The 26,837-nt window shown below is 38.8% G+C and overlaps 1 pseudogene; it reads right to left on the bottom strand.

Moving 5' to 3' along the window:
• LOC104654623 overlaps positions 1 to 21,646 on the bottom strand; it is a 46,412-nt pseudogene extending 24,766 nt beyond the window's left edge.
• Positions 21,647 to 26,837: the final 5,191 nt, after the last annotated feature.

Raw genomic sequence — 26,837 nt, 5'->3', positions numbered from 1 at the left:
ATCTAGTCTGTACACTCTTTTATATGGATTATTTCATTCAACATAATGTTGATAATATTCTTAATTTGGATATGTACCCTTTGTCAGTTATATATGGCAAAAGCAATTTTGTGGCTTGTATTTTCACTTTCTTTGTAGTATCCCTTTTTTTTTTTTTTTTTTTTGAGACGGAGTCTTGCTCTGTCGCCGGGGCTGGAGTGCAGTGGCCGGATCTCAGTTCACTGCAAGCTCCGCCTCCCGGGTTTACGCCATTCTCCTGCCTCAGCCTCCCGTGTAGCTGGGACTACAGGCGCCCGCCACCTCGCCCTTTTTAAACAGAAGTTATTTAAATTTGGTAAACTCCCATTCCTCCTGTTTTTTTCAGATTAGAATTATTCAAGATCTCAAAAATATTGTTCTATATTATTAATACAGCTGTGCTGTTTTATCTTTCACATATTGATCTATAATCCATCCTGAAATTATTTTTGTGCATGGTGTAAGTATCATGTTTCACTATTTCCCTATGTATATCCAAGTAATCCAGAACTTCATTTTCCACTGCATTCCAGACCATATTTGTCATTAATCAAGTATTCCACATATGTATTGGTCTGTATCTGGACTTCATATTATGTTTTATTGATCTCTTTATCTATATCTGTCCCAATAACACACTGTCTTAAGTGTTGTGGCTTCATAATAAGTAGTGATTATCTGGTAGTATAAGTGCTCCAATACTGTTCTCTGTTTTCAAGATTGCCTTGACCATTATTGATGTTTTATGTTTCCAATTAAATGTTAGATTTATGTTACTAATATCCACCAAAACATTACAATTTTAACTGGAGTTATGATAAATCTGTAGCCAGATCAATTTGGGAAAATCAACATTTTAAAAATATTGACTCTCCTAATCCATGACTTTATTTCTCCATTTCAGTCTTATTTAATTTCTACAAATAATGCTTTAGAGTTTTTTAAAATAGAACACCTTTCATTAGGTTTATTCCTAGGTATTTAGTCTTTCTCTTTCTTTTCTCTTTCTTTGTGTTTTCATAAATATTAGCTTTAAAAATCTGTATTTTTATTATTTGTAGATAATATATAGAAATACAATCAATCTGTGTATATTGACATATGTAATCACCTTGCTAAATTCATTATCATAGTTTACTTTTAATTATTTTATATTTACTAAATATATAATTATTTCATGTGAAGATATTGAGAGATTTTTTCTTCGTTTTAATCCTTACACTTTTGTTGTTTTTTTCTTGATCTCTTGCTCCAGTGAGTTTCTTGAGTATAATGCTGAATCTGAGCAGTGATGAGGGGCATTCTTGTCTTATTCCTGATCTCAGGAAGAGAGCTTTCATCATTTCACCTTAACGTATTATGTTTGCTATAAACTCTATGTATATGTATTCTGTTAAAATAACAATGTTCCTTTTTATTATTAGTTGGCAAAGTGTATTTAAAATTATAAATGGATGCTAAATTTTATAAAATGCTTTATCTGCCTCATTTGAGATTATTTTATATTTTTTTTTCTTGATTCTGTTTATATATTGAAATACAATGATTTGGTTTTGAAAGCAAAACCAGCCTTGCATTCATGGAATAAATCTAACTTGTTTTTTATGGACTGTTCATTTGACATATGACTAGATTCAGTTGGGTAAGATTTTGTTGAGGAATTTTGGAATTTTATGTCTATATTTGTGGGTGATTGGATTATGAATTTCTTTTCCTGTAATGTAATTATCAACTTTTGTTATCAAGGTCATGCTTGCCACCAGAACAAACAAACAAACAAAAAAACTATTGGAAATTATGTCTTCTCTTATTCTGTGGAAGAATTTGTGTGAGATTGGAATTATTTCTCTCTTAAATGTTTGTGTAATTAATCAGCAAAGCTATCTGGACCTGGAAGGTTTTAAATTAAAGACTCTATGTTTTTAATGGGTAGAGAAGAATTCAGATATTATTTTTTCTTCTTGAGTCAGTTTTTATAATTTTTTAAAATAATTTTTCATTTCATCTAAATTTTTTAACTAAATGGCAAAAAGTTGTTCATGATATCTTATTTCTTTGCGAAGGTCTGAAATATTTGGGATCACATTCTCTTTTCCACTCCTGATAGTATCTGTTTTTTTCTGGTTCTGTTTTGTGATGAGGCTTATCAATTTTATTAGTCTTAAAAAAACAACTTTTGGCCTTGGTAAGCATGTTTTCTGTTTTCGCTTTTATCTTTGCCATTTTGTCCTTCAGGTTTCTTCTGGTTTTCATGTTTCTTTTAATGTATTGTGATATATGCCAAAATAATAGATTTTTGGACCCCTCTTCTAATATGTGGACTGAAAAGTACTTATGTCTTTCTAAGCATGGCTTTAGTTGCATTCCACTTTTTGCCTCTTCATGCTTTGGACAGGTCTGTATATCACCTACCTTAATGTCTTCTGTGTTGTCTAGTTCACTTTTAAACTCAGGGATGTAGTCCTTCATTTGATAAATTATATTTTTTACTTCTAGAATTTTAATTTTATTTTATAATTTCCAGCTATTTACCATAATTCTCCATCTTTCTGTTTAAACCCATAAACCTATTAGTCATAATTACTTTGATTCTCAGCCTGATATCTTCAATATCTGGATCCTCTATAAATCTCTTTCAATTTTCTTTTGTTAGCTTTTGGATAGTTCTTATCTTTTAGAGTTAATGGTTATGTGTCGATTAAATATCACATTTCATGTATGAATAATTATAAAGATAGTCAAAATTCTGAATAATGTTATCTTCCTCTAGAGATAATTTGTTTTTTGTTTCTGGCATACAGTTAGGCTAGGGGCAGGTGACTTTAAAGGGATTCAAAGCTAGGCTTCAACCATTTGAGGTTTCAGCTCTTTCTGGTTCACCCTCACTGTTAGGGTGTAGCCATTTGAAGATACCAATTGAAAATCTGCAACATTTAACAGAAACCCTTGGCAGAACCTAAATTTCAATTTGTATTCCTTCCAGTCCTGTGAGATTCCAGTGCACTTTTCTTAGCTTCTCAGTGACAAACTGCTGCATTTTCTTTCACAATTAATGATTGTCTTGACGGAAAGAGCAACCCCAAATGCGAGGCTTACCTTTTCTGACTTCTGCCTTCTTTCCAATCTTGGTCCTGAATATTCTCCCTTGGTATTGCTTCAGTGTCTTTACATAGCTTTTGCTTTGTTTGGTTTTGTCCCCTTTTTCTAATTGCTTTCAATGAACAACATAGTGAAATAACATAGTCAACCATTAATGGAAGTGAGTCAAATTCTTGGACCACACCCCGTGATAATCCAATTCAGTAGGTTTGACATTGGGCCTAACAATCTACATTTTAAAAAAAAGAGCCAAAGTGTGTTATGACCTGGGTGTCCACAGAATGTCCAGGCAGAGAACCTGTCTTAGACATGCATATAGCATGGACTGTCAAGGAAAATACACTATGTCCCTTAAGATTTATTCTAGCCTAGAGTCTCTGGGAATTCAGTAAGCAAGCCTCGTAAGTCTGTGGTACCATTGTCATAAAACAAACCTGAGTAAGGTCAGAGTTCAGGTCAGCAATTTTCCTCCAGCTCCATGGAAGCTGTTCTATCAGTGTATTTAACAGTCCCCTGAACCCCAGTATTAACATCTTGCCATACCCTGCTCCATACTCATCGCAATAGGAAAGGTCACGTTTGTCTGGATAAGAGGAAGCAGGAGAGGGAGGTTTCTGTAAAGAACATTACATTTGAGGTGAGCCTTGAAGCACATGCAGAATTTCTAAAGAGGTTTAGAGAAATAGTATCCCAGAAAGAGGCAAAAGTAGGAGCAAAAACACGAAAAACATAGGACAGTGGTTCTCAAACTTTATTGTGAATCAGAATCATTTAGATAACTTTTGCAAGATGCAAGTAACAAGATTCTACCCTCAGAGATTTTCACTTAGTAGGTCTGGGTTGAGGTCCAAGAATATGTTGCTTTTATAGGCTCATACAGTGATTCTGAAGCAGGTAGTCTATGGACCACACTGGGTAAAAGACTGGTTGAGATGAAAAAGAAAAAAAAATAAAAGCTAACAATGATTCTCTATGAAATAATAAGAAACAAGTTCAAATGCTAAGTTATTTGGTTCATTGATACATAAATTTCAAGGACATAACATATGAAAAAAAATGGTTTGCAGGGAGGAAGTCACTTATGACATTGGGGAGAGTAAATAAAGTAGAAACAAAATGAGAAAAAAACTGATTTTAAGGAAAAAAGGTGTTCTTTGCTCACAAAAAGATTAAGCTATCAAAGCTATGATATGCACATTTCAGAAGCTGTCCTCCACTTTTCAAAGAAAGTAAGAATTGTGGACCAATGTGATATGATTCACCTTACTCTAGAAGTCTCTATGTGACCTACCCACTGCCTATGTCTCCTATCATATTATTTCTGCTTTATTATTCTAAAAATGTAAGTCAGATTATGTCACCCTTTTGTTGAAAACCCTCCAAAGGCTTCCCATTAGAATTAAGTCCAAATGCTCTGTTATCTGGCCCCCATCTCTGCTCTAATCTCATCTCCTATCACTCCACTCCCAGTTTCCTATAATTCAGCCACATGACTTTTCTTTCTGTTCATTTAAAATATCAAATTAATTCCCCTTACATGGCCTTTGACCTTGCTGTGTTCCTTGTCTGGAATGGTTTCCATCACAATTCAGACTTCTGTCTGGCAGATTCCATTCTCATCATTCAAATCTCAAGTCGAATGTCATGACCTCAAATAAATCATCCCTTACCATACTATATAAATATTCAATCACTCTCATGCCTGTTACCCTTTATCCCATTGCCCTGCTAAATAAATTGCCTTCATATTGCTCACATAATCTAAAATTATATTTTCTTGGTTATTTTTTTCCTATAGTATATAAACTCCCTAAGTGCAGGAACCTTATCTTATTTTTATTGCTAAAGTTCCAAAGTCTAAGAAAGAATTAACAAATGGTGTCAATATATATTTGCTGAAAAACAACCAAATAAATGTAATAGGTATTACCAAAGGTCTCTTCTAGTCTAATCTCTTCATATCTCTCCATCTATCAAAATTCTCTGAATGTTTTTTCTCTCAGAGAAACATTTTCCTACGTTAAAGCATTACCATACTCTTAGAGGTTTTTAAAATGGAATATATCCCTGGGAAGTACAATGCCTTAAGCTTTGATCAGCCATGTATATCCCAGGTCAGATATTGAGGAAGTAGAATTTTGGTTTGGGAGAAAGATAGGAGGGAGCTGTTGGGGTGGGCCCGGGGGGTGTGGGGTGGCAATTTGGAGAAAGGATCATTTCTAGAGAAGGTGGGCCTAGCTGGGGTGCCACAATAGCCAATCCAGACGTTGGGTACACTGAGAGAGTAGAAGGAACCCTCTAAATATAAATTGTGTGGACCTCCAACTTGGCCAAGTGTCAAATCCGGAATGAAGAAACTCTGTCTTTCAATTTGTGAATGGTTTTCATTTCACTTTCAGAAATTACCACCTGCCCTCCATTCAGAAAACTCTTTTGAAACTCATGGGACTTATTTATCATTTTCTTATATGCCACAACCAGTTGTGTCTGTTGTGTATTGTCCTATTGATATGCCTATTGACATAACATAATTTGCCATGACACATACAACTATAGTATCTTAGTGATTCTCAAATGAGAGATGACAAAGGGTTGGATTCTGGAGAATTGTGATGGCACATGCCTTTGCTGATAGAATCTTAATGACCAGATGTGGTTTCATGCCCTTATTTGTGGGATGAAGCGTTAGTGGATGGATTTAGGCTTTTAGTGGGGATAGTAGGGTTAGAAACACAGACTGAGAACATGCTGTTAGCTAAAATCCATCACCATTGGGACCTGTGAGCAAAGTCCTCAAGACGTTTATGAAAATACTAATAAAAGTGCTAATATTTACATGGCACTTACTCTGTGCCAGGCATCATTTGTAAGTATTTCACATATGTTAGCTCACTTAATCTTCACAATCCTGTGAGGCAGGCACGGCTATTATTATAAAATCACAGAGGAAACTGAGGTACAGAGGAGATAAGCAAATTGCCCAAAGGCACAAAGGAGTGGTAGGGCACATATTGAAACTGAAGTGTGGCTGCCAAACCTGAGCTCTTAATAATCAGTATCCTATCCTATACTCTATTGGTAATCCTGAAGATAACTGAGTAACAGTAATAGGTGGTAATGATAATAACTACCATAACTACCAGTGTTTTGTGCTAAGTATTAAATACTTTACATGATCTCACTTAACCCTCACAGTACTTCTGCGAAATAAGTACCATTAGAATCCTTGTGTTGTGGGTGGGAAATGTGAGACACAGAGTGTACATCCTCTTGCCTAAGGTCTTGTAGCTAGGAAGTAGGACAGCCAGGACCTTGAACCCAGGTTTCTCTGAACCTGGTTCCTAAAAAAAAAGTCAAATCATTATGCCATAGGGTCATGCTAAAGTTAGCCCATAAGGCCAACATGTAAAGAATTCCTTTGTCTTACAATGAGGCTCCCTGATAAGTGGGAAAGATCAGTAACTCACTCTCCTTTTGCTGTGTTATAAAGGTGGAGCCTCAGAGTATACATGTTGGACATTGCATTCCACATTTCTGCCAATAATTCAAAAGTAGCTGTCAGCCTAACACTTGGGCCCTGTAGAAGAAAATTCTGTCCAAAGGTAACTGAGGCAAGACTTCTTTTTCCTTTATACAACTCCAGTTTGTTCTTTGCTGTTTTTCGTATACAAAGATAATGCAACCTGCCCACTGCCCTTAAATGTTACTTTGAATTGGTTCTCGTTCTGTAGGGATAAAGCAAACATGTGCCTTCTATTTTATTTGGGTCCCTGATGTGATTTTAAAAACAGCTGGTCAAGATTAGGTGCTCAGGCTGTGGTCAGGGTTAAGCATCCCCGCCTTGTCCAAGGTGAAGGTTTCAGGCAGTGATGAGGATAAGAGCAAAACTTATTGACTCACGGGGGAACTATACCTTTATCTTAATTGTCCTGCCCTTTAGCCAGGTCCTGGTGAGGCAGCAGAAACTTCAATTTTCTGGTCTTAGTGCCATTTGCAATGCAATTCAAAGTGCTCAATATGGTCTTTTCTGCTCCCACCTGCTGCCATATATGTGAGTTACCTGCCACTTCTACCCCTCAGTGAAGTGTGCAGTGGAATGAATCTGTTTTATTTCCTTCATACACAGCAGTCAGCGACTCCCTGTTGGTGCAGTGAGACAAGGCAAGGGTAGGACATCCCAGACACTTGACTATTAGTATCTATCTTATATAAATCCTCTGACCACTGCTCTGGGTTGTCACCCAAGTGACCTGGTAACATTTACAGAAGTCTTATCAAAGTTAGAGACCAACCGCCTTTTCCACCCCCAACAGAACTATTGCCCAATCTATCATGAGGGGAACTTAGCTGAGCTCAGTTGGAAACTGCTCTTTGCATGCCCCTGGCTGCTGTTTCTAATGTTTTTCCTTTGACATTAGGAAAACTGTACTTTGCTGTCAGTGTACCCCTTAACCCACTGAGGATGGGCTGAGAGTCAGCATGCTGTCTTGGTTTTATGAAGCAGCAGCAGCATATTCTTTTAGTCACTACAACATTAAGGCCAGGGCTTTCAGAGGGAAAAAAATATTTTAGGCCCTAAAAATGGCATCAAATCTCCTTCATGATAGCCTCTGCCACAGCAGTACATAGTACCTCAGATCCGGAGTACTGATGACAGAAGGAAATGAGTTGTGAAGAAGGCGATCCCAGGAAGACAAGTGAGGGGGATGATGTTTGCATTCATAGGAAATGTTCCATTGTCTACTTCTACTATTTGCAAAGAAACAGCATTCTCTTCACTTCAAGTGTTTGTCCTGCTCTATATTCTGCACCCTGCACCCTGTGTGGTGTTTTCTGTCTAGACCAGTGAGTTTCGAGGGATGGAGAAGTTTGTTGCTGTGTGTGTGTTTGGGGGATGGGTGGGAAGGGGTGTGGTGTTAGGACAAGACTATATCAAAATAGTGCAGGGGGTATGTATACTTCAGGAAAAAAAATCCATATTATGACAAAAGTAAAGATTGATAAGCTTTTCTTGCCTGATGGAAATCAGTATTACAGACACTCGCTTCCTTATATCAGTGAGTCTCAAATGTTCAGGTGGCAAGACCCCCTGAGAGGATTTATCACAACAAAGGAAAAAGTTATGCTTTATGTTTATCAGAAGGAGCCAAGAGTTAAAAGCAGGTAGAAAATATAAGCTTTATATCTCATGCATTTTCCATCTCACTAGTGGTGCTTTGAATTTACCCGTGTTCTGTATAGGAGAATGAAGGAAGAGTGCCTTGTCTGATAGCACCTTGCCTTTTTTAACAAACTGAGCTCAGGGTTTATTTATTCATAAGGTGTTTGTTTTTTTCCCCTTGCCTTTTGCTCTCTCCCTTTTTTGAGCTTTAACTCTGCCTTGTTTACTATTCTTGTTGTTAATTCTTACCCTGCATTTGGTGACTTCAGATTATCTCTTTCAGTGTCTTGTCTCCCTGCATGCCTGCTTGTCTCTGTATTTATTTATTTATTTTTGAGACAGGGTCTTGCTCTGTTGCCCAGGCTGGAGGGCAGTGGTGCAATCTTGGCTCACTGCATCCTCAAACTCCTAGTCTCAAGTGATCCTCCCACCTCAGCCTCCTGAGTACCTGGGACCACAATTGCGTGCCACTACAGTCAGCTAATTTTTGTATTTTTTGTAGGGATAGGGTTTTTCCATGTTGCCCAGGCTGGTATTGAACTCGGGCTGAAGTCATCTGCCTGCCTTGGCCTCCCAAAGTTCTCGGATTACAGGCATGTGCCACTATTCCAGCCTCTGCCTTTCTCTTTATTGGGGTCTGTCTCTGTCCTTGGTGTGTTAACGTCATCTGTCTCTCATTTTTAAAAAACCATTGTCTTTCTCTGGGTCTTTTCTTTGTGTCTCTATCACTCTTCTATACACAAACCCATGTAAAAATCTCCTCTCCCACCCTCCAAGCTTCTTAGTTACTTCAGATACTTTATGGAGTAAGAAAGGAAACTGTGATGTTTCACTTGTCTGTGGTACCTACTCAGTCCTTTGCCTTCCCCAAACGTAAGATCTCTTAATCCAAGGTTTGGTAAACTGAGACCTGCATGCCAAATCTGGCCCTGTTTTTGTAAATATAACTTTGTAAAATATTTACTATCTGGCCCTTTACAGAAATTTTTGCTGCTTCCCTTCTTAACCAGCACTTTAGTGGGCATCAGAATTGCATGGGTGTAGCGTAAATGCACCTGATAGCAATAACTTCAGCATACCCTGAGAATGACCCCATATGGCAGACTCACCTGAGAGTGTGTTCCGAGCTAGGGAACCTGGGAGTAGTCAACCTAGAGAATCATTCCTTGTCTATGAAGAACATCTAAATCTATGGCCTATTCCGTGGAAAACTGGGTGTACAGGGAATCAAAGCCCTGAATTTTGGGTTGCATGAAGCTTGCCAGGTGGAGGTTGTTAGGGAGAAGGTGCTAAGTAAAGATGCTATGTAAACTACGTGTTTTCTTTTCAAGAGGCTGCAGTTCTTCTGCCCAGCCTGCCATCACCGGGCTGTGTGGTTATCCTGCCCAGACCTCCACAACTGGTCTCTTTTCCCTGTATGTAAACCCCCACTAAAATCCTATGTCTCATTTGCTGGCTCTGGGTCTCTTCTTTGGCCTCTTGAACCTGGTGCCATCCCCATTGGAGTTGATAGGGTTTTGGTACAACAGTGGGGAGGGTATTGAAATGCAGCCTTCTAGAATCCATCACCAAAGATACCCATTCAGTTTATCTAGAGTGTGAACACTAATCTGCATTTTCAACAAGCAGGTTCTTGTGATGAGGCAAATTAGGAGAATGCTGAAAATGCACCCATTGCACAGATAAAGAATCTAAATCCAGAGATTCCTAGCTGACTGTATGTGCATACAAACATAGAAAATGGCCCTATTTTAAATAAGATTATAACCTTCTATTTGCCTTTTTGTCCAAAACTAGGAAAGAGTATGTTGTGCCTGTGTTAGCCTCATGATGAGAAAGTGTATAAAGTCTCCAACAGTTATTCATGAGAACCAGAAAATACTAGAGTAATTCTCCTGACAGGCTCTACAAACCATCTTTTAATTTGATGACAGTGTGGAATATAGACAGTCAATACCAGTGAAATTTGTGAACCAGCATATTTGAAAAAGTGTGTGTGTGAAAGTCAACTTTGTTATAACCCTCTCACTTGCTAGTTATTCCAGTTACCACCTGGCATTAGCCAGATTTTTGCCTGATGTTAGTTAGCTTTTGCATTTAGGCCAAAGTCGATCTGGATACAGAATACAGAGAATGATGCCACTTTCCAAGAGGCTCAGTCTTACCATCAGAGATAGAAGAATGAAGAGGCAGCACCTGGGAAAGAAGAGCAGGAAATAGCAATAAGAACTTCCAGCAGCTGGCAATAATAATAAAAACACTACCTGAGGTATTTATATATAATTAGCGTCAGTACCACAATTCCCAGCCCGCCTTCCTCTATCATCAAGGCAACGTGGACGGGACAGAGGTAAGTCTGCTTCTCTTTTTTCTTGCAGACATGATCTCCTCATATGCTATGGCTTGTGGCATATAGGTATAGAGATGATTTCTTGTGTAGAGAACTCACTGTGTGCCGGGCATTGTGTTACATTCTTTACGTTAACCTCATTTAATCAATCCTCAGAATAATCCTGTAGAAGACAAAATTGTCATTCACAATTTACAGATCTGAAAACTGAGGCTCAGAGGAGTTGCATTCCCTTCCTAAGGTCTAACAGTTTCCCCATGGTAATGCCTGGATTCAGATCCAGGTCTTTTTTATTTCATCTCATGTACTCTTTGGTTTTGCTTCACTGACCCCTGCGTTCCTAGGTTTATTGACTCCATTTTCTTCGTGTTTCAGAGTTCCAGAAGTCTGTGGAAAGGGCTTATTTCCCAGGATCTATCCTCAGTCAGCGTATCTTCTTTTCTATGGAATGCACTGCAACTTCCTTCTTTTCTGGGTAGCTAGGATACCAATTTAGCCTTGTACGTGAGGCAAAGACCTGAGTTTGATGAAATCCACCCGGCCCACTTGCACTGCATGTGTAATAAATAGGTAAGGGACAGAAACCAAGGATTTGAGGGAGGGTCAGAAAATGTGTAGGACTTAGTGTAATTGCCAAAAATAACAGCTTTTAGGAGCGAGCATAATGGGGAGGTGTACCACCAGTGCACTTCTTATTCTTCGCCTGTGGTCCCATCCAAAGATAGTAGAGAGTTTTGTGGTTATAGACTATGAATCATATCCTCTCCCTGCCTCCAACTGTCTCTTGAGGCTCCCCCATGTAAAAATCTCATGCTACTGTCTATCTTCCCATGAGTCTGCCCATTATTGATTGTCCACTATGTGTTCAGACAGTCACACATTGTACACTGAACTTTGTGATTGTTGATTTTACTAATGCACCGAAGGTGGTGATATTAGGATGCGGAATTAATCTCTACAAAAGTAGGAATTTTTATATAGTTATATATTTAATGGTATGTTTAGTGTAACGTGTGCAACTTTTGCCAACTTCTTTGGTTATTTATTTATTTATTTTTTTGCCAAGTTTTGACCACCATTGCCTAGACTACTTATTATTCTTCAGGAGGGTAAATAATGTCTGCATTTTCAGATAGTTTAGTTTCTGTTTTTTTTTTTTTTTTTCCCCGTGAATTTTCTGAATTAAAACTCTTTTTCCATTTACTTCTTCTCAAAGAGTGGTCACGAAACCACTGCATCAGGATCACCTACAATTATTGTTAAAATGCAGATTCCTATGTTCTATCTCAAACTTATGGAATTGGAATCTCCTAAACATTGAGCCTCAGAATCTGCAGTCTTATCACACTGATGTTAAAGAACCCTTGCTCTAATTGTTTTTTTCCTCCATTTCGGACAGACACCTGAGTCCTCTTTGATCTTACTGTTTCCTATTTCCAGAGCAGCTTAGTGTCTCCAGGAGATGCTTGAGAGGATCTTTTATGTACCCAGGAGTTAACTGCTAGTCATTTAAAAGTAATACTCTGAAGCCATCAAGGTAATTAAAGCAACTGTATTTCACCCATGCCCAGAGGAGTGCAAGGTACTTAAGAGGAAAATGTGTGGATGTTGCCTCCAGCATGCACAGGATGGCCTTATAAGTAGATCTGAATGCCAGCATATAACCCATTCACTAACAGAAACTCTCATTTCAGCTTCAAGTGCATAGGCTTGTCAGTGGGATGGTTTTCTACATCCTAGTTCATCAGCTCCATTGAACTGTGGAGACACTTTTACTTCCAAAATAACCTTACAAACACCTGGCCCTGAAGGCACAGTTTGGAAAGGGAAATTGATTTCAGTTTTCAGGTGTAATGGCTAAAGGTTGTAAGTGTACTGTTAGGGTGCAGGATGATGACATTTTGGGGCACACCCTGGCTTCCAGGGCCATGTGCAAAGCATGCTTAATAAGATGCTGCAAATAATATTTACTATGGGAGAGGTTCCAAATTGTAGAGGTGTCCTAAAGACATTTAATGCAGTTTTGTATACTGAAAAATCATCACTCACTTTCACTTGAAGCTACTGGGCTTGAAAATGTCTAGTGGTGGTTGAATAGGAACAGGTCTGGTCTGCAGTTCCCAGTGAGACCAATGCAGAAGGCAGGTGATTTCTGCATTTCCAACTAAGGTACCCATTTCATCTCATTGAGACTGGTTAGACAGTGGGTGCAGCCCATGGAGGATGAGCAGAAGCAGGGTGGGGTATCACCTTACCTGGGAAGTGCAAGGGGTCAGGGAACTCCCTCCCCTAGCCAAGGGAAGCAGTGAGGGACAGTGCTATCTGGCCCAGATTCTACACTTCTCCCATGGTCTTCGCAACTCACAGACCAGGAGATTCCCTTGGGTGCCTACACCACAAGGCCCCTGGGTTTCAGGCACAAAACTGGGTGACCGTTGGGCCAGATACTGAGCTAGCTGCAGGAGTTTTTTTTTTTTTTTTTTTTTTTTTTTCCCCATACCCCAGTGGCACCTGGAACCCCAGCAAGACACAACCATTCACTCCCCTGGAAAGGGGGCTAAAGCCAGAGAGCCAAGTGGTCATGCTCAGCAGATCCCACCCCCATGGAGCCCAGCAAGCTAAGATCCACTGGCTTGAAATTCTCGCTGCTAGCACAGTAGTCTGAGGTCAACCTGGAATGCTCAAGCTTGGTGGGGGGAGGGGCATCTGCCATTACTGAGGCTTGAGTAGGCAGTTTTCCCCTCACAGTGTAAACAAAGCCACTGGGAAATTCGAACTGGGCAGAGCCCACAACAGCTCAGCAAAGCCACTGTAGCCAGACTGCCTCTCTAGGTTCCTCCTCCCTGGGCAGGGCATCTCTGAAAGAAAGGCAGCAGCCCCAGTCAAGGGCTTATAGATAAAACTCCAATCTCCCTGGGACAGGGCACCTGGGAGAAGGGGTGGCTGTGGACGCAGCTTCAGCAGACTTCAGTGTTCCTGCCTGCCATCTCTGAAGTGACCAGTGAATCTCCCATCACAGCGCTCAAGCTCTGCTAAGGGACACACTGCCTCCTCAAGTGGGTCCTTGACCCCTGTGCCTGCTGACTGGGAGACACCTCCCAGCAGGGGTCAACAGACACCTCATACAGGAGAGCTCCAGCTGGCATCTGGTGGGTGCCCCTCTGGGACGAAGCTTCAGGGGCAGGAACAGGCAGCAATCTTTGCTGTTCTGAAGCCTCTGCTGGGTGATACCCAGGAAAACAGGGTCTGGAGTGGACCTCCAACAAACTCCAGCAGACCTGCAGCAGAGGGGCTTGACTGTTAGAAGGAAAGCTAACAAACAGAAAGGAAAGTGTCAACATCAACAAAAAAGATGTCCATGCAAAAGCCCCATCCGAAGGTCATCAACATCAAAGACCAAAAGTAGATACATCCAGGAAGGTGAGGAAAACCCAGCACAAAAAAGACTGAAAATTCCAAAAACCAGAATTCCTTTTCTCCTACAAAGGATCGCAACTCCTCACCAGCAAGGGAACAAAACTGGAGAGAGAATGAGTTTGATGAATTGACAAAAGTAGGCTTCAGAAGGTGGGTAATAATAAACTCCCCCAAGCTAAAGGAGCATGTTCTAACCCAATGCAAGAAAGCTAAGAACCTTGAAAAAGATTAGGGGAATTGCTAACTAGAATAACCAGTTTAGAGAAGAACATAAATGACCTGATGGAGCTGAAAAACACAGCACAAGAACTTAGTGAAGCATACACAAGTGTCAATAGCCAAATTCATCAAGCAGAAGAAAGGATATCAGAGATTGAAGGTCAACTTAATGAAATACAACATGCAGAGAAGATTAGAGTAAAAAGAATGAAAAACCAACAAAGCCTCCAAGAAATATGGGACTATGTGAAAATACCAAACCTACATTTGATTGGTGTATATGAAAGTGACTTGGAGAATGGAACCAAGTTGGAAAACACTCTTCAGGATATTATCCAGGAGAACTTCCCCAACCTAGCAAGACAGGCCAACATTCAAACTCAGGAAATACAGAGAACATCACAAAGATACTCCTCGAGAACAGCAACCCAAAGACACATAATCGACAGATCCACCAAGGTTGAAATGAAGGAAGAAATGTTAAAGGCAGTGAGAGAGAAAGGTCGGGTTACCCACAAAGGGAAGCCCATCAGACTAACAGCAGATCTCTGCAGAAACCCTACAAGCCAGAAGAGAGTGGATGCCAATATTCAACCTTGTTAAAGAAAAGAATTTTTAACCCAGAATTTCATATCCAGCCAAACTAAGCTTCATAAGTGAAGGAGAAATAAAATCCTTTACAGACAAGCAAATGCTGAGAGATTTTGTCACCACCAGGCCTGCCTTACAAGAGGTCCTAAAGGAAGCACTAAATATGGAAAGGAAAAATCACTACCAAGCACTGCAACAACATACCAAATTGTAAAGACCACTGACACTATGAAGAAACTGCATCAACTAATGGGCAAAATACCCAGCTAGCATCATAATGACACAATCAAATTCGCACATAACAATATTACCCTTAAATGTAAACAGGCTAAACGACCCAATTAAAAGACACAGAATGGCAAATTGGTTAGTCAAGACCCATTCGTGTGCAGTATTCAGGAGACCCATGTCACGTGCAAAGACACACATAAGCTCAAAATAAAGGGATAGAGGAAGATTTACCAAGCAAGTGGAAAACAAAAATAAGCAGGGGTTACAATCCTAGTATCTGATAAAACAGACTTTAAACCAACAAAGATCAAAAAAGACAAAGAAGGGCATTGTGTAATGATAAAGGGATCAATACAACAAGAAGAGCTAACTACCCTAAATATATGTGCACACAGTACAGGAGCACTTAGAATCATACAGCAAGTTCTTAGAGAACTACAAAGAGACTTAGACTCCCACAGAATAATAGTGGGAGACTTTAACACCCCACTGTCAATATTAGATCAATCAGACAGAAAATTAACAAGGATATCTAGGACTTGAATTCAGCTCTGGACCAAGTGGACAAAATAGACATCTACCCACCCCAAATCAACAGAATATACATTCTTCTCAGCACCACATCACATGTATTTAAAATTGACAACATAATTGGAAGTAAAACACTCCTCAACACATGCAAAAGAACAGAAATCATAACAGTCTCTCAGACCACAGTGCAATCAAATTAGAACTCAGGATCAAGAAACTCACTCAAAGCTGCACAACTACATGGAAACTGAACAACCTGCTCTTGAATGACTACTGGGTAAATAAAAAATTTAAAGCAGAAACAATTTCTTTGAAACCAAAGGGAACAAAGACACAACATGCCAGAATCTCTGGGACACAGCTAAAGCAGTGTTTACAGGGGAATTTATAGCACTAAATGCCCACAGGAGAAAGCAGGAAAGATCTAAAATTGACACCCTAACATCACAATTAAATGAACTAGAGAAGCAAGAGCAAACAAATTCAAAAACTAGCAGAAGGCAAGAAATAACTAAGATCAGAGCAGAACTGAAGGAGATAGAGACACACACACAAAAAAAAAAACTTCAAAAAATAAATGAATCCAGGAGCTGGTTTTTTGAAAAGATCAACAAAATAGATCTCTAGCCAGACTAATAAAGAAGAAAAGAGAGAAGAATCAAATAGACACAATAAAAAATGATAAAGGGGATATACAAACTACCATCAGAGAATACTATAAACACCTCTATGCAAATAAACTAGAAAATCTAGAAGAAATTGATAAATTCCTGGACACATACACCATCCCAAGACTAAACCAGGAAGAAGTCAAATCACTGAATAGACCAATAACAAGTTCTGCAACTGAGGCAGTAATTAATAGTCTATCAACCAAAAAAAGCCCAGGACCAGATGGATTCACAGCCGAATTCTACCAGAGGTACAAAGAGGAGCTGGTACCATTCTTTCTGAAACTATTCCAAACAATAGAAATAGAGGGACTCCTCTCTAACTCATGTTATGAGACCAGCATCATCCTGATATGAAAAACCTGGCAGAGACACAACAAAAGAAGAAAATTACAGGCCAATATCCCTAATGAACATTGATGTGAAAATCCTCAATCAAATACTGGCAAAGCAAATCCAGCAGCACATCAAAAAGCTTATCCACCATGATCAAGTTGGCTTCATCCCTGGGATGCAAGGCTGGTTCAACATACACAAGTCAATCAACGTAATCCATCACATAAACAGAACCAATGACAAACACCCCATGATGATCTCAATACATGCAGAAAAGGCCTTTGATAAAATTCAACACCCCTTCATGCTAAAAACTCTCAATAAACTAGGCATTGATGCAACATATCTCAAAATAATAAGAGCTATTTATGACAAACCACAGCCAATATCATACTGAATGGGCAAAACCTGGAAGCATTCCCTTTGAAAACCAGCACAAGACAAGGATGCCCTCTGTCACCACTCTTCTTCAACATAGTATTGGAAGTTCTGACGAGGGCAATAAGGCAAGATAAAGAAAGGATATTCAAATAGGAAGAGAGGGAGTCAAATTGTCTCTGTTTTCAGATAATGTGATTGTATGTTTAGAAAACCCCATCGTCTCAGCCCAAAAACTCCTTAAGCTGATAAGAAACTTCACCAAAGTATCAGGATACAAAATCAATGTGCAAAAATCACAAGCATTTCTATATACCAATAATAGAGAGCCAAATCATAAGTGAACTCTCATTCACAATTGCTACAAAGAAAATAAAATACCTAGGAATAAAACTTACAAGAAATGTGAAGCACCTCTTTAAGGAAAACTACAAATCATTGCTCAAGGAAATAAGAGAGTACACAAACAAATGGGAAAAAAATTCCATGCTCATGAATAGGAAGAATTAATATAGTGAAAATGGCCATACTGCCCAAAGTAATTTATAGATTCAATGCTATCTCCATCAAGCTACCATTGATTTTCTTCACACAATTAGAAAAAACTACTTTAAATTTCATATGGAACCAAAAAAGAGCCCATATATCCAAGACAATCCTAAGCAAAAAGAACAAAGCTGCAGGCATCACGCTATCTGACTTCAAACTATACTAAAAGGCTACAGTAACCAAAACAGCATGGTACTAGTACCAAAACAGATATATAGACCAATGGAAAAGAACAGAGCCCTCAGAAATAACACCACACATATACCACCATCTGATCTTCGACAAACCTGCCAAAAACAAGCAATGGGGAAAAAGGATTCCCTATTTAATAAATGGTGTTGGGAAAACTGGCTAGCCATATGCAGAAAACTGAAACTGAACCCCTTCCTTATACCTTATACAAAAATTAACTAAAGATGGATTGAAAACATAAATGTAAGACCTAAAACCGTAAAAACCCTAGAAGAAAACCTCGGCAATACCATTCAGGACATAAGCATAGGCAGAGACTTCATGACTAAAACACCAAAAGCAATGGCAACAAAAGCCAAAATTGACAAATGGGATCTTATTAAACTAAAGAGCTTCTGCACAGCAGAAGAAACTGTCATCAGAGTGAACAGGCAACCTACAGAATGGGAGAAAATTTTTGCAATCTATCCATCTGACAAAGGGCTAATATCCAGAATCTACAAAGAACTTACACAGATTTAAAAGAAAAACGCCCATCAAAAGGTGGGCAAAGGATATGAACAGACACTTTTCAAAAGAAGACACTTTTCAAAAGAAGACATTTATGCGGCCAACAAACATATGAAAAAAAGCTCATCATCACTGGTCATTAGAGAAATGTAAATCAAAACCACAATGAGATACCCTCTCATGCCAGTTAGAATGGCAATCATTAAAAATTCAGGAAACAACAGATGCTGGAGAACATGTAGAGAAATAGGAACACTTTGACACTGTTGGTGGGAGTGTAAATTAGTTCAGCCATTGTAGAAGACAGTGTGGCGATTCCTCAAGGATCTGGAACTAGAAATACCATTTGACCCAGCAATCCCATTACTGGGTATATGCCTAAATGATTATAAATCATTCTGCTATAAAGACACGTGCACACATATGTGCACGTGTTTCTATTTCTCTCTTTTTTTTTTTATTATACTTTAAGTTCTGGGGTACATGTGCATAACATGAAGGTTTGTTACATATGTATACATGTGCCATGTTGGTGTACTGCACCCATCAACTCGTCAGCACCCATCAATTCGTCATTTATATCAGGTATAACTCCCAATGCAATCCCTCCCTCCTCCCCCCTCCCTATGATAGGCCCCGATGTGTGATGTTCCCCTTCCCGAGTCCAAGTGATCTCATTGTTCAGTTCCCACCTATGAGTGAGAACATGCGGTGTTTGGTTTTCTGTTCTTGTGATAGTTTGCTAAGAAGGATGGTTTCCAGCTGCGATTCCTCAAGGATCTAGAACTAGATGTACCATATGACCCAGCCATCCCACTACTGGGTATATACCCAAAGGATTATAAATCATGCTGCTATAAAGACACATGCACACGTATGTTTATTGTGGCACTATTCACAATAGCAAAGACTTGGAATCAACCCAAATGTCCATCTGTGACAGGCTGGATTAAGAAAATGTGGCACATATACACCATGGAATATTATGCAGCCATAAAAAAGGATGAGTTTGCATCCTTTGTAGGGACATGGTGTTTCTATTTCTCTACATGTTCTCCAGCATCTGTTGTTTCCTGACTTTTTAATGATTGCCAATCTAACTGCATGAGAGGGTATCTCATTGTGGTTTTGATTTACATTTCTCTAATGACCAGTGATGATGAGCTTTTTTTCATATGTTTGTTGGCCGCATAAATGTCTTCTTTTGAAAAGTGTCTGTTCATATCCTTTGCCCACTTTTTGATGGGCTTTTTTCTTTTTAATCTGTGTAAGTTCTTTGTAGATTCTGGATATTAGCCCTTTGTCAGATGGATAGATTGCAAAAATTTTCTCCCATTCTGTAGGTATGTTTATTGCAGCACTATTCACAATAGCAAAGACTTGGAACCAACCCAAATGCCCATCAGTGATAGTCTGGATAAAGAAAATGTGGTGCATATACACCGTGGAATACTATGCAGCCACAAAAAAGGATGAGTTCATGTCCTTTGCGGGGACATGGATGAAGCTGGAGACCATCATTCTCAGTAAACTAGCCCAGGAACAGAAAACCAAACACTGCCTGTTCTCACTCGTAAGTGGGAGTTCAACATTGAGAACACATGGACACAGGGAGGAGAACATCACACACCATGGTCTGTCAGAGGGTGGTGGGGGGGGGGAAGGGGAGGGATAGCATTAGGAGAAATACTAAATGTAGATGACTGGTTGATGGGTGCAGCAAAGCACCATGGATGGCACGTGTATACCTATGTAACAAGCCTGCACGTTCTGCACATGTACCCTAGTACTTAAAGTATAATATATATAAAAAAAGAAAATATCTAGTGGTGGATACACAGACAGAAATCCAAACATTAAGTTAGAACAACCCCAAAACAGTTGACTCAAGAAATCCCTTTATCTCAGGTGACTGTATTATGCATAGTTCAAACGGAGATAATTTGGGGAGTGAAAGGGGGCACTGTTAATCAAGTCAAGACAGTAGACATAAATTGGTATGTAAGCAAACCTTATTTCCATGTCATTTAATCTTAACTAGCACACTCTGCCATATAGTCTCCTTTGCTATTGCAGGGAACTGTACCAGTCAGTATTTCGGGATGCAGAAACACACATAGATTTGAGGAGAAGATGACTAGAAAGTCAGCTTTCCCACCCTTCTTTCTGAAGGATGAGACAGCTTTTTCTGTGTTTTTAATCAAATGTGAATATTTGGAGTATATATGATGCCAGGTGACTGGATGACACATGTACCGTGGCACCAGTCAGTTCTTTAGCTGATAACAGCCAAGTATAAGGTTATACATATATATATATATAATATATTTATATAGTATATAATTATATAGTGTATATATAAAATATATTTATATAGTATATAATTATATAGTGTATATATAAAATATATTTATATAGTATATAATTATATAGTGTATATATAAAATATATTTATATAGTATATAATTATATATAGTTTATATATATTATATTATATATAATATACTATATATAATATATTGTATATTTGTATATATGATATTTATATATATATTTATATAGTATATATAATGTATTTATATGGTATATATTTATATAGTATATAATTATATACTATATATATAAATATATATATATATATATATATATCTTACTCTGAGACAATCTGCTAAGCAATTCCATTACCAAAAAAATAAGCTTAGAATGCATGTGGGCCACTTTAGCCTCAAGTTTTGCTTCAGGATTTGGAAGATTTAAAGCCAAATTAATCTCAGGGAGACTCCTTAAGCTTCAATTATTTTCCTATTTTATTTCAGACACATTCACACATGCTCTCCCAAGCACAAGAGCTCACACCTACATGGACATAGACATGCAAATACACAAAAACTGTTTAACATCTAGTGGCCAAACTTACCTGATGGGGCTATCAGGACCTAGTGACAAGAGTGTGTGCCCAGTGTCAGATCTATAGCATAGAGGAATATCCTCCTGTGCCTCTCTGCTGCAGTCTACCAGCTGCTTGGGAGAAAAATCTGTATTCCTGGAGGAATTGAGGGAGGCATCTGATATGAACCATCTTCCTAATTCAATCCTTTCCTTATTCTCCATTGCCTTTTCAACTTTCTTCCCTGCAGATCTGATCTTAACTTTCACCAGCTGACTTAATAATTCTCCAGCAAATGAGTACCTCTCACAAAAAGATGTAGCTTCAGTGGTTACTGTATGCAAATTGAGGGTTAGTGACCCCTCATAGAGCCACAATGCCACACTGTAAAAATCTATAGCTCCTGTGCTTTGACATACATAGATCCCTTGAGGACTCTTCGGCCTCTGTGTCACCAAGCTATGTGAAGGTTGCCCAATATTTAGCTGCCTTTTGTGGAGAGTCATTTTCAGAAGTTGATAGTGAACTTTCAAGAGTTGATGTGCAAAGGTATTTAAAATTGATTTCCTGTCTGCACTATTGGCCTCCAGGGCTTAGGCTGCTCCGAAGACATGAACTAAGATTTTGCAGATGTTTTGTAACTCCTAATTACCCCTTTCTTTCCCATGGCCCTCTCTAGAGAGTAGCCTAAGGTTGCTAGGTGACCGGGTTATTGCTTTGTCTTTTCTTTACAATCCAAAGGCCAGTCAGCATTATTCTTTACTCTCCTGGTAGGCTCTGGAAAACTCAAAAGTTATGTCATAGGACCATAATATATTGGAGACTGAATACATTAAAGAGGTCATCTTATCTACCCCCTCATTCTGTAGGTGAGATCCCCTGAAGTTGGCACACTTCTCCTCATAGGCTCAAGTTTGGTGATGGAACTGAAGCCAAATAACAAATAGTATAGGAAAAAGGTTCAAGCTAAATTAATCTCAGGAATATCTTATCTCCTTTAACTCCTTTTTTCTATTAATCACTGTAGTACTTCTCTTTATTTTTGCCATCTCTCCCACAACCAGCCACAGGCCCCATATTCAATGCCACACTTTCCTGTTGGGATTTTGATCAGACAGTGGCTTCCTCTTGCTTGCTTCTATTATCCACAGCCACAATTGGAAGTTTCATAGCCCTTCTCTTTCCCAAAATTAGATCAAACAAAGAGTCCTACTTGTATTTCTCTAAAAATTCATACCAGTATCTGTGGAAGTAGAAAGCATAGGCACTCTCTGAGTCACAAGGGGCCTAAAAGGTTAGGCTCTACCAAGGACAGAGAAACACTAGTTTCAATGCATCTCAAATTCACACTGTCATGAAAAGACTACTACTCAGTTCTTTATTTTTCCCAACAAGAAATCACCCTCCCTCAGTACTCAGAGTACTTTCTTTGAGTTCTGTTTAGCAGAAATCTCATTATACCTTATACCACTATACCTGTCTTTCTCCTCCACCGGATTGTTGGGTCCTTGAAGGGAGGTCAATTACCTAGTTATCTCTAGGTCTCTAACCCTGCCAATATTGTCTGATACACAGAGGTATCCAAAAGAGTTTGTTGAAATTAAATGTAAGACATTATTCAAATGGCCTGTCTATTGCAGACCAGCATAATGCTAGATACTGCAATGACTTCAAAACAGCATATGTCCTTGATTTTGAATTCATTCTTCAATTATAAAATATATTGAATGCCTGCAATGTTCCAGGCATTAACGAAGTAGCAGGGATTTTTTTATGATTTTGATGTGGAGCCACGTAACACACGTCATATAGATGCTACATCATATTCTGGACCTAGAAAATTTTATTTGTTGTTGGTTTACCACCTACTTTATACTTGCATAGCAAGGTCAATTCAAATGATTAAAACTCCAAGTGCAAATCTGTGATTCTTCCTTCTAACTCTACCATTTTCTAGAACCTCCAACATTCCCTTACAGCCCTGCTCTGGTATCTCCCCATATCTTCCACCACACAATAGTAGAGGACTCATCTACCCATTTTGGGTGGAAAACATGGAATGAAAAAGGCTTTCTGGAAAGAGATATCAGTAAGAACAAAGACATAATAGTGTATGGAAAGGGTTCACCAAGTTTATTTTGAATTGATATTAACTGGTAGGAAAACAAATTCCTGAAATCCCTCTACATCTCCAGAGAGTTTGATTATGGAAGGGGAAGAGGAAGATTAAAAAAGAAAAAAAATCATCACAAATCTCTTCTACTCCCTGGGCCAAGTTTTAGTTTACCATCTCAGTGCTTTTTTCCATACTCTTCCCTGACAATAGGCTGTCCATTTCCTTTCCCTCTCCCTAACAAGGCAAGATGCATTGATGGAAGCACAGTGCAATTCTCGTCTTTTTCCAAAAGCTCTTTATGACTGAAGCTGGAAGATTGTGTGCCCTTCTCTTGTTCTGAACTCTGATCTAAAGCACTGAGCAGCCCTACCAAGCATCTGGAGATGAGTCTTCTTAGCAGCTAATGTTAGACAGTGAGAACTATAGGTTGAGGAAAATCCTTTCTTTAAGTTTTGCACACCACATTGCACAGTGTCCTACATATAGTATGCACTCAGTAAATGTTTGTTAAATTGATTTGGCTAAGATAGCAGACTGACTTTAACCAATACATTATTGTTGGTTGCAATGGGGAGTTTTGAGTCCTGAGTAAATGTGAAATTATAATGAAAATTCAACATGGTAAAAGGGAATGAATAAAAGCAGACTCTCTTATAGACTTTCTGGCTTGAATCAGGGCCTGAAGTTTATGACGGATTTAAAACCTTTTTATGAAAGGCTTTTTGGCAAGGAGAAATCACCCATCTCTGTAGTAGCAATTTTCCCATTTTCCCTATTCGAGTTGTTAAAGCCAAAAAGCCATGCCAAGTATGTAGGGGTATGTGTGTTTGTATGTGTGTGTGCACATATGCTTGCCTTTCCATATTGAAAGCACTGCTAAAGAAAGTGCACTCTTTATCTTGTACTGTAATTTCCTGCATCTTTAACAAAATTTACACCCAGAAGCTCATATCTTGCATTTTAATATTTTGTTTGATATGAACTTTGAGGATGAGAGAAGTTGCTTTGTCCTTTCTGAAATTTTATATTTGTTCTTCTTTTTTGGGAGGTGTGGATGTTTATTCAAGAAAAGGAAAGGATCATGGAAAAGAAAGGATTCTGGATCAGAGTTTCCAGTTGCTGTGGGAAAATATATAGTGTTGCTTTTAATTTTTCACTTATGGCCAGAAACTAGAACACATTTTATATCATTCTGTTTCTGAATCATGATCTCCTTTGAAGCTTAAGAGTTGTTTTTAGAACTAAGGGTGTGTTTTATTCACCAATGTGAGTTTCTAGACATCTTTGTTTTGGTTCAGGTAAGTGTCTGTGTTCATAAAGAAACCCTTTACCTAACCCTGATGGTATGGGACAAGTGAAACAATGTTTTTGCTTTTTTGTAACGCAGAATATGAATCTGGACTCAGAGAAGAGACTTTCCAGCCTCTCAAAAATCCCTACAGAGGCTGGGCGCGGTGGCTCACGCCTGTAATTCCAGCACTTTGGGAGGCCGAGGCGGGCGGATCACAAGGTCAGGAGATCGAGACCACGGTGAAACCCCGTCTCTACTAAAAAAAATACAAAAAATTAGCCAGGTGCGGTGGCGGGCACCTGTAGTCCCAGCTACTCAGGAGGCTGAGGCAAGAGAATGGCGTAAACCCGGGAGGCGGAGCTTGCAGTGAGCTGAGATCCGGCCACTGCACTCCAGCCTGGGCGACAGAGCGAGACTCCGTCTCACCAAAAAAAAAAAAAAAAAAAAAAAAAAAAAAAAAAAAAATCCCTACAGAAACAAAGTTGCATTGCATGTTGATGTTTTCTATATCCATTAAACTTATGTGATAGGATTTATCCTAAAGACCTCATAATACCTATTTCACACAAGACTGAAATTGTGAGTTATGTTCTATTTTACAGCATATACCCAAGGCCAAAATGATTCAGTTTCCCATTTCAATGAATCTATAGATGATATTGAACCTGTGTGAGGACAACTGTATTGAACTTGGCACTTTTGCGGGAGAAACATTCTAAAAACATCCATACCTTTGTATCTGCCTCAAGCCAAATTCACCCTTAGGCTGGGTTGTCTCCCCAGTAGCAGATCTTGATAGTATGATTTGAGTGCAGATGGTTTATGTAGGTAGTGATATTAGGACACACATATAGAAGAATAGGAACTTGAGACAGGAAAGGGAAGGAGGTCAATACAGAAACCATCTAGAGGACTGAGAGAAAACCCTCAGGTGAAGGATTGCAGAGGCTTGTAGTAATACACCATTTATGGGTACCGGATACATTCTGAGAGGATTTGGGTGGGGAGCTGACCCTTTCTGTTAAAAATTTATATACCAACTGGTTTGGGAATCAATAGTTAATCGTGTCCAACATTTTAAAAGCAACCTAAGCACCAAATTGTGCTTGCTATTTAGAGATTTTTAGTTCAGGTCTGCTGTCTAGAAGCTGTGAGAGAGCATATGGAGCCTCTATTTCTCCATCCACAAAATGGTGGTGATCATGTTTACCTCATGGGCACTTGCCAAGATTAAATCAGACAGTATTACTGTGCTACTATTTATGTCTTACATTTTGAAGATATAAGTGCTATGAAGATAGGCTAGAGATCTGTGTGGACCAGGAAGGTTGAGAAATTTTATTAGACAAGGCAAGATTTGACTTGAGCCTTGGAGAATGAGTAAAATCTACATGGCTTAACAGTTAACCCTGTCCTCCAGGATGCAATAGGACTTGGAAACCTATTTGATGGCTAGGAAAAACACCATATGTACAAAGACTCAGTACTTAGTTATCTCCAAAGGTGAAATGGAGCAAAATATTCAGGGGTATGTTTACTGACCAATGATTTTTTTTTTCTGTCATTAAAGTAGTTTTTGTGGTAGTACTGCTCTTCTTCAGTATCTGGTTTCCCTCTTTTGAGCACATGGAAAGAGGGTGCTTTCATTCTCCTTGACGTTAGGCATCACCGCGTGACTTTCTTTAGGCAATGAAATGTAAGCAGACATGATATGTGTCACTTTAGCATAATTGTATTTAGTTGCTGGCACTTGACTCTCCAACTCTCTTTTCCACTACTAACAAGATCGTGGAATCAAGTGTTAATATGGAAGTCCAAACATAAGCCATCACATGACAACAGATGCCCTAGAGAGTCACCTGGATCTATTGTGCATTTTGCATGAATGAAATATAAATAAACCATTGTTTTTAGAAGCTACTAAGAGTTGGTAGTTATTTGTTATTGCAACATTGCCTAGATTATCCTATTATAAACACCAAAGGAATACTGTTTCTACCCCAATAGAAATCACTTTCAGCCAAAGAACCTGAGGTATTTCTTTCAGCTTTACTGGTTTACACATTTAATCCCTCAATGCCATAAATTGCAAATGGCCAACAAAAGTCATCTTCTTAATACGCTAATTGTATCCTGCATTTAAATAAATACTTTGCTGAGCTGTGTGCATCTGATTCTGAAGTGAGGTTGAAGGATATATTTCTCTGAATTCATTCCTACTATACCTGGCACATAGTAGGCATTCAAGAAATATCTGCTCAACTCAGAAGCTATAAATAAGTCCCAGATT

Source organism: Rhinopithecus roxellana, chromosome 7, assembly GCF_007565055.1.
Source record: "Rhinopithecus roxellana isolate Shanxi Qingling chromosome 7, ASM756505v1, whole genome shotgun sequence".
NCBI lineage: Eukaryota > Metazoa > Chordata > Mammalia > Primates > Cercopithecidae > Rhinopithecus > Rhinopithecus roxellana.
Note: the sequence above shows the minus strand (reverse complement) of the source record. Positions and strands in the feature narration are given on the sequence as shown.